This window comes from Ischnura elegans, chromosome 5, assembly GCF_921293095.1.
Source record: "Ischnura elegans chromosome 5, ioIscEleg1.1, whole genome shotgun sequence".
Taxonomy (NCBI): Eukaryota; Metazoa; Arthropoda; class Insecta; order Odonata; family Coenagrionidae; genus Ischnura; species Ischnura elegans.
The window spans coordinates 114,693,341-114,702,888 of NC_060250.1; positions in this window are offsets into that span (position 1 = coordinate 114,693,341).

The window sequence follows — 9,548 nt, forward strand, 5'->3', positions numbered from 1 at the left end:
GAGGTAATAGAAAGAAGTCCTGCTAGCACGCAGCGGCTATTGTCAAAAGCTTCCGCTGCTCATAGTGAACAGCTGGCGAAAAGACGAAAACAGCCAGTTCGCAGAATATTCAATGTATGCTGCCTGATGTTAGTCCTGGGAAACTCACTGAGTGCCATGACGCACTTAAACAGCGGATACTGCCGTAGCTTAAGATTTAACTTAGGCCAAAAATAACAGCTAAATGAGGTAAACGCCATCTGTTACTTTATATTGTCGCCAGGTCTTCTCTTAGAGGTCAATCTATTTCTACTGCACTAACCAGTAGCGGATACAGAAAAAACTCAAGAGGGTCGCAAAAGATACCTTGAGTTACCTTTACTTTTATCGTAATAAAAAATAATCAAGACACATGCAAAGTCTAAGAAGGTTTTTAATTAAATTGATTATGTAAAAATACAAGACAATGCCATTTTGTGATATAAAAAAGTTAAAATTGTGGTTCTGAAATGTTTGACATTACGGGCGGCCCCACAAGGGGGGGGCATCACCTTCGCCATCCATCTGTATCCGCAACTAGCACTAACAGGTGGTATGTTACGTTGAATTTCGACTTGATGAAAACTGTGTCTCACCGCTCTATTTAAAAATGCTATCTCCTGTCATGCCGTAGGCAATGTCAGCATTTAAATTTCAAATGTTTCGATAAAATAAGATTAAATTCAAGGATATTGCGATGATGAGTACTCGCATTAGCTGACTATTCATATTAGGGTTAGGTTTTCTATTTCAGGCTGTAGAAAATACGATAACATTGGAGGAAAGGAAGAACCTCGACCTCTCCACAAGGTAAGTATTTTTTTAAAAGCCGACTACTCAGGAAGTGACTCGTTTACTTGAGTTACGCAGCTGTATCAAAACACATTCAAAACAGTTATTGTTCCATTGCAGCAAAGTTTTCAATTTAAAATACGGAAATCAATGCATTATCTTGAAACTGAACGTCTCTTTGCTTCTTCCAATGCCACTCAGCCTCAACTACAAATGCTCATATACCACCGATTTCCTTTGGTCGCAGTTTTGTCCAGTCGATCTCTTTGGTTAGTGCAAGGATGAAAATGTGATGAGTTGCTCCCGGAAACGCTGGCATTCTTCGATTAACTTTCCTGGTGGTGAGTCTCAGAAATCTTCACGAGTATAATTTGCCGAGAAAAGTTTATAACTTGACCAACGACGAAACCCGCTACCTGATCAAAACATCATCGAGGCTTCTCATCCGCGAAATTTTTGTTAACATCGACATATCCGGCGCCATAATTTGATACAATCTTCAGGAATGAAGAGCCTCTGAAGTTGATATAAGGGGGAGTTGCCACAGCACACCAGAGTACGCTGAGCTAACCTGGAAGAAACCATGGGATGTTTCTGTATTAAGGCCTGGTTACACGGTACATTAACACGTACAAGTTAATGCACGGTAGCGTGAATGATTTTGGTGGACCGGAACGGAACATGTACGAATGCATGAACCAAATTAGAACAGGTTCTACTTTCTGTGCATGTATTCGCACAAGTTGGGTGGCTACACGTTGCATTTTGGCGGTCAATCTCGCGTTCATACATTTAGACATTACCCCGTACGTGTTGATGTATTGTGTAACCAGGCCTTCACATACCGGGAAATCCGTACGACCTTAAATATCCATAACTTCTTCCCTTAGCTTTTTACTCGGGAGAATAAAAGTGATGGAATATTTAAATGCGGATTTAATTCTTATGGATTTCTTGCGACTTAAAAACCTGTTATCCGTTGGCATTGAATAACATAACAACGACCACCACAAATTACTAACACGATCTTCGTAAGTTTCAAAATTCCGCGCAGGGAGTCCTTGGAAGAAAATCAATACTCACGCATGCGCAGTATTTTCACGTGAATACCGTTATCAAAAAGATGCATGTATGCGAGAAATCATCTTGTATCACTACTTGAAGGTGACATTATCGGTCATTCGGTATTATCAGAGCATAAAAACATGTGTGCGCACCAGAAAAAAAGAAAACCATTTCCTAGAGATTAGATAGAAACCTCATTGGAATGCCATGTATACTCGCTGGGAGTGGTGGCGTGCTCCTGTAATCCAGCTACCTGGAGGCTTGGTGCAGAGGATGATTTGAGGCTGGGGGTCCTGCCAGTGGGTGTTCCCACGTCGACTGGACGTCCGCACTAAGCCCGGCATCAACATGGGCACCCTGGAGGAGTCTGGGGTGGCCAGGTTGTCTAAGGAGAGGCGAACCGGGCCAGGGGGGTAACCCAGCAGCCAAAAGTCTCCGTGGCGGGCAGTAGTGGGATCGCGTCCGGGAGTGGGAGCCCATTGACAGCCTGACCGACACAATCAGACCTGTACCTTTTTGCCACTTTTTTCGACACTACCATTTTTACCATCATGCAATTTCGCAAGCAATTAACGATTTTCTCCTCGCGAACTAACTTTTTTTTTCATTCCACTTCATTCTTATACGCGGTCTGTAACTCTGCGGTCTGGACCAGAATATTTATCTGTGCCCGGAATGTTATGTGGTGAGTGACCAAAATTTTATCTAATGAGTTATCAGAACGTTACCTTAAGAGTGACCAGAATATTTCCCGGAAATTCCACCACGATTTAATAAAACTCAACCGTTTCAAAGTCAATTTGTAACTGTAGCAATGAGCTCGTACCAGAATATTATCAGACCATGTTTTCTGGGCTTCATACCCCTTCGTATAAGTTTTGGACTTTTTCGTTTGCTCTAATTTTTTTCATTCCATTTACTCATCAATTTCTACCCACGTATTGCAACAGTGTATCTGTGGGTTCTATTATATCTCAATGCGATATTTGCTGTGTAACCCTTAGATTTAGATTAGGAGTTTTTACGAGCAATTTAATAATATTTCAACTTTTCCTTGCCCATTGCTCTCACACCTCCCGCCTTGTAGGTCCGTGAACATAGCCGCTCTCAATCATCGGTGCCATAATGTAAATGTCCTGCTATCCATGTCAGTTGTGTAGCCACGGGGGGGTGTTTCCGGGTTACCCCCCATGAGCCTTTGAAGCTTCAACTTCTTCCAAGTTACTGATTCGCTACCTTACCTTACCGCTTCCTTAGCACTTCGCGAGCAGATTACGATCTTGTCCTCACTTCGAAATTTTAAGCTATTTCCTTTACAAATGACGTCCTACGCGCAAACTCCTAATACTTTCGGTGGCAACACAACTGTGGCATCATAATGGGAGTTATTAATTTTACAGGAAACGGGTCGCTAGTGTACTGAATTTTGGCCGTCCCTCGAACGAATACGCGGAAAACGAATGAAATTTGGTAGGTAAACATTTCTCAGGTAAAATAAATCTAATAGTATCGGTATTATCGAAAAAAACATACTGTTAGCGAATAGAGAATAATTTTTCACAGCCTTTAGGCGAATTAGGCTGATCGCAGAATGACACTTAGTATACGTGTTAGGCTAATATTGCTATGGTCAGAGAAATATTTTATCAAAGAGATAAGCTATAGGAATTCGGTTTTTACCAAGAACAGTAAATGATTTTATCAACGTTGTGTCAAACTCGAGTAGTCACATCACTTAATTCGTGTCTCACGAGTTTTTGTACTCTCTTATGCGTTGTCTTTACGACATACGCTGCGCGCTTTTTGATATGGCTTGCTGCTTTCTATGTCGTATGCAGATAATTATCCGATGCTACTGAACATCGTAAAGAATGGGTGCAAACAGTCTACCGAAGTTATGCCCTTCATTTTGAAGTGCTTTATGATAAATTTAATATTCTTGAGAATGAGAATTGTTTAAATGGAACTTGGGTCGAGTGAAGGAGCTCAGAGTGGCGAGCCTGTGTTGTTTCTTCGGCGATTTCAGAATGTGTGACCAATGTGTGTGAATTGCTTCCGGAGGGAAATAGGAGCATTCGATCCTCCCATTCGATTCAGAGTGCCATATGAATTTATCCATTTAATCCTCACCACGAAATTTTTAAATTTAATTCTAAACACTTTGGGGTGCAACACAACAGTGGCATTATTAAGGGAGGTGTTGCTTGTGCAACAGTTTAGTGCATTATATCTGGCAGATAAACAATTCACTGGTACCTACTACAACACAGAATTCAACTACATAGAATAATATCGGCGTGATCCCGAAAAACACAATCTCTTTACGATAAGAGCATTTTTCACTCCTTACCGATCTCTTCCTGCACGCAAACACTACACCCCTGGCCAGAACATTGCCTGATCATTTTTTACGGGAATACACCGCGTTGCAATAAAATGCCTCGGATACAAAGTTTTTAACCCCGCGCTGTAATATGGTTCGAGGTCCAGAAAGCATGAACAATTCAACTACTCCCTGCGAAAGCCTTCTCACAATACGTGTTTCTGTTTCTTTTCGTGTTTCATTTTTATCCGTGGCGGGCAGTTGTGGGATCGCATTCGGGAGTGGAAGACCTTTGACAGCCTGGCCGACACAATCAGACCTGTACCGTTTTGCCAATTTTTTCTGCACTACCATTTTTACCCTCATACCGCTTCGCTAGCAGTTTACTATTTTATCCACCCTACGGTATTTTTTTCATTCTTCTTACTGATCGCAATCCACACACGGACTCTTAAACCCTGGCGGTCCATTTTTTTCAATTCAAATAGTCTGGTCCAAATTAATTTTCAGAAAAAAAGGAATAATTGACAGGATTCATTGGTGCCTTTATATGTTTTGTTTTGTTATTAAAGTGAACTTCCACTGACTGTAATATTATGCTATTGGTTAAATTGAAGAGATTATTATTTAAAAATTCTCTGTGTGTGACCTCTCGTGGAACATTGCCCTTGTATAATCCCCTTATATAACCTTGTGATTTTGAGTTCAACTTGACGTTGGACCTGATGCTGGTTATGGTAACGGATCGGTAGTGTACTGAAATTTGACCCTCCATCGAATGCAACGAAAGCTCATAAAAGCTGGCAGCCAGAAGCATTTCACCGGTAAGCTTAGCTATATAATATAAGAGTGTTTAGGAAAAAACATAATATCATCTATTAAAGAGTTTTTCACAGTTTTACACGAATTCGTCTGTAGTCCGATTGAGGCTCCAAATTTACGTGCTACGCTAAGATTTCTCGTGCACAGGTATATTTCAGAGAAACACGGAGAACATCATCTTTGAACCGAAAAATGCTTCCATATCCAACATATAAGATCAAATTAGAGAGATATTTCACAGAATGGATAGATATGGGAATTTCTTTGTCCCCAGAACAACAAATGACTATATCAATGCTTTGTCGAACTCACGTTGTCACACCACTCACGGGTTGTCCTTACACCTTACGCTGCGTGCTCATTGAGAGGTTTTTCGGGTTAGTATGTAGATGTAGATGATTACTCGACGTCACAGATCTTCTTGAAGCGTGTCCACCAGTCCACCGGAGTTTTTCCCTTAATTTTTCAGTGATCCAACATAAATTTGAAATTTTTGATAGTAGAGATGCGAAAGATTAAATTTGAGCTGATTGATGGAACTAAGGGGAGTGAGCCACTGGTGTTTACACAGCAATTTCACAATGCGTGACCCATGAATTTCTTTCGGAGTAAAATGGGAGCGATCGATCTTCCCATTCTATTCAACATGCCGTGGATAACTGGTCCCTTCTTGATAGAGATCATTCAATCGTCCCCCTGCTCCTTTCAAACGATGCCTTCTCGATAATTCACTTTTTTTCTTGTCTCAGCTGCAATTACTAGATTCTCCTTCCTTCAGAGAGACCCTACAAGCCGTTTCCTTCGAGGGCACCTTCATACCTTTTAAGGTCTGAGTGGTCTCTGTAAAAGATGCAAGGTAGAGCTGCCATATCATAACGGAGTTCACCGAGGAAATCAGGATAAAAACAGTGTGGTCTTTCTGCATTATATACACCGAGTAATTCATGTGCCTTTTTTATTCCATTACTTCTTCCCTTCTGCCTTTACCAAGGAAAATAGCAGTGATAGCATATTTAAAGAAGCTGTCATCACTTGGCATGGAATGATAAACCACGAGGACACAAAGGAACAACTCGCTCTTTGGAAATTTTGAAATGCCGCGCAGGCTGTCTCAGAAGAAAATCAATAATCACGCATGCGCAGTATTTTCACGCGAATACCGATATCAAAAAGATGCATGTATGCGAGAAATAATCTTGTATCACTACTTGAAGGTGACATTATCGGTCATTCGGTATTATCAGAGCATAAAAACATGTGTGCGCACCAGAAAAAAAGAAAACCATTTCCTAGAGATTAGATAGAAACCTCATCGAAATGCCTACCATACTCGCTGGGAGTGGTGGCGTGCTCCTGTAATCCAGCTACCTGGAGGCTTGGTGCAGAGGATGATTTGAGGCTGGGGGTCCTGCCAGTGGGTGTTCCCACGTCGACTGGACGTCCGCACTAAGCCCGGCATCAACATGGGCACCCTGGAGGAGTCTGGGGTGGCCAGGTTGTCTAAGGAGAGGCGAACCGGGCCAGGGGGGTAACCCAGCAGCCAAAAGTCTCCGTGGCGGGCAGTAGTGGGATCGCGTCCGGGAGTGGGAGCCCATTGACAGCCTGGCCGACACAATCAGACCTGTACCTTTTTGCCACTTTTTTCGACACTACCATTTTTACCATCATGCAATTTCGCAAGCACTATACGATTTCATCCTCCCCACGAAATTTTTTCCTTCCATTTACTAATCGCATTGCGAACTCTTTTCTGAAAATACTATGCGATATATTGCTTCTGGAGACGGGTTAAATATATAATTGGCCATCCTTCGAATACGGATGTAGCTAATGAAATCCGCCAGATAATCATTTCACTGGTAAACTAAGCAAAGTATTATACTATCGGCATGACCCAGAAATTGCATCCTGTTTGCGATTCGCAACTTACAAATATCTCCCTACACGGGAAGTGTAACACTCTACTCGAGACCAGAATGTTGTCTGGTCATGTTTTCCGGGATTCCAACGCGTTGCAATAAAGCACCGCCGTAACTTTTATTCTGACCACAATATTAACATCACCTCATAGCCGTGCAACGCCTTTAGAGCTAAAAGGAATTTTCGATTGCGAAAGATACGCTTTTTTTATTATTTCCAGCAAATGAAGGGAAGGCCCAATATTTATGAGACTGTAGTGGGAATAGTGCATTAAATAGTGTCCTTGGAGAATGATTGAAGAAACATTTTGCACCCCAACAGATGTGTGAAAATGTATAAATGAAAACAAATGTATGCAGCACAGCCCAAATTAAAATGTGTAATTTGGGATTATTTGTTAATGAGTAACTCGGCAACCCCTAAAGGAAGGCGAAAGTCTCAAAGGGCGTCCGATGCCAAATCGTTCTTTCTACATACTTCATGTTTTATTTTTATTGTGAGGAATTAAAATTGTTATTTTTTCGCACCTTTATTTTCTATTTTTAGGAGAGGTATGGGTTACTTCAAGCACTCTCTTCTTTTATTCCGAGTTCAAAAATTTTCTGATAGTTTGACATGAATTTAAAATTACTCCTTTTGAAATGGTCGGGAACAAGCTTTTCGAAAATACTATATTTTTTTGACCTAGATGCATTAAGTGATGCACTACACCTGTGGCAAAAATAATAATTGGTATGATGTGTACTTTCTCTGATTTCCACGATCTCTTAATAATTATTACTAGTATTATTATATTGAATTTACTTGAAGGTGAGGATCATTCGGCCGAGAAAGCAATTCTGTCCTCTGGGGAAGGGCGCTTTGGGAGGTCACCGTTCCCGCTCATCGCTCATTCCTTCATCATAGCTAATAACTCATCCTTCCTCTCTATGGTGATCCGATGTTATTCGGATCTTGACTGCACTCGAAGCCCTTGGCAGATCATTATTTCTTTGACGGACACGCTGGGCGGGGTCCGCGGCCTTCTTGAAAAGCGTTCACAAAATGGAAGGATTTTAAGGAGATTGATGGACCGACAGCGAGCAGCCTTATCCTCCACTCTCCTCTTTTGGTCGACCTTTGGGGACTTCGCATCGAGATAAATAGTTTACAAATTGCCAAAGGAAGAAGAAGGATGTTTCTCTGCCGCGTCCTTCCGTCTCTTCTCAGAATATGGCGCCGGACCGAATATGGCGATAACAATGACACATATACATGCGTATTTTCTCCCATCATTTGTTTGTTTATAATGTTCGTTTCCTGGGTTCGACATGGTGGTGAAATAAATTGAAAATGCCCAGGAACTTTTGGAGTTTATGCAGAGATTTTAAATACTAAGAGTGCTCGATTTTCCAGTTAATTAACCGAAGGTTGACAGTCTCAGTGAAACCACGTGTCTTCGGAACACTGCCGATTTTGTTATTAATAAAGGTTACCATGGCTATATACACGTGTTCGGTATTTTTCCCTTTCCTTTGTTTCAGAATATTTTTTTGTTGGTTGTAAGGCCTTTAAAATGTTTATCTTCAGGCTATCCATGAACCCCAAGGAGGTTGTATATATCTGGAGGCGCTGTATTCGAGTTTTTAGCGTGGTCAGAATTCCGCCATCTTGGTTTGACAATTTTCGGACTTAGTCTTAAACAGTGTACGAATATAATCAAGTATTATACTCCTATTATCGCCTCTGATTAATAAAATAAAAATGCAGCAATTACTTCTTGATTTTCTTCGGAGTTTTCCGATAGTACGTCATACAACTATGTATATTAAACTGTCCATAAAGTCATATCGTGGTGGTAATATATATTCGTGAACAAACTCTCGTACTATTATTGCGACTGGTCGGCTATCGTAAGATTTCCATTGGCTGTAATCTTATTAACTACCAGTAGAAGTTTAGGGGAATGGATTTTACACTTAAGAAATGTAATTTTAGGCAAGCTAGTTGCACAGCGGAACCGTGGTGATTGACAATAATTTTTCCTTGGGAAAAGATATTGGAAGCATATTTTCTAGAAGCCTTCCCATAGTGACAGAAAAAAGGTTTACTGTGTTCGTTTGCTATAGTTTATCTTAACGTAACAACGATCGTGACCGAATACTTCACCAAATAGTTAGCATTGACTCTTATGGGATTATCAATGTTTTGGTCAAAGTAGGCGTGGCTATCCTACCCAAGCACCCCATTGCTGCCACACTGCGCTCAATGCTCGGAACCAGTGGTGCCCCCTCCAGTATATTTACAGCCTCCTTGATGAACCCTGATATCTTCCCTTCCCCTTTCTCACATATTCGACGTCATTTCCTGCCACTCATCTGTGCCCCCTTCCCGTCAAATACTCAATTCATCCGCACCTCTGTCTGTCTCGTCTTTGTCTTCATCATCATTTTCGTAAATTCATCTCCTCGCCCACCATGGCTCACACCTCCCCGCTTATTTCCCTCTTCGACCATCCTTCCTTCATCCCTTTCTGTACCTACCGAAATCTCTAACGCATTGTCTTGTCCTCCCTCTACGGCGTCCACGTTTCCAATCACACAAGATTCTGTTACAAAATATCAAATGT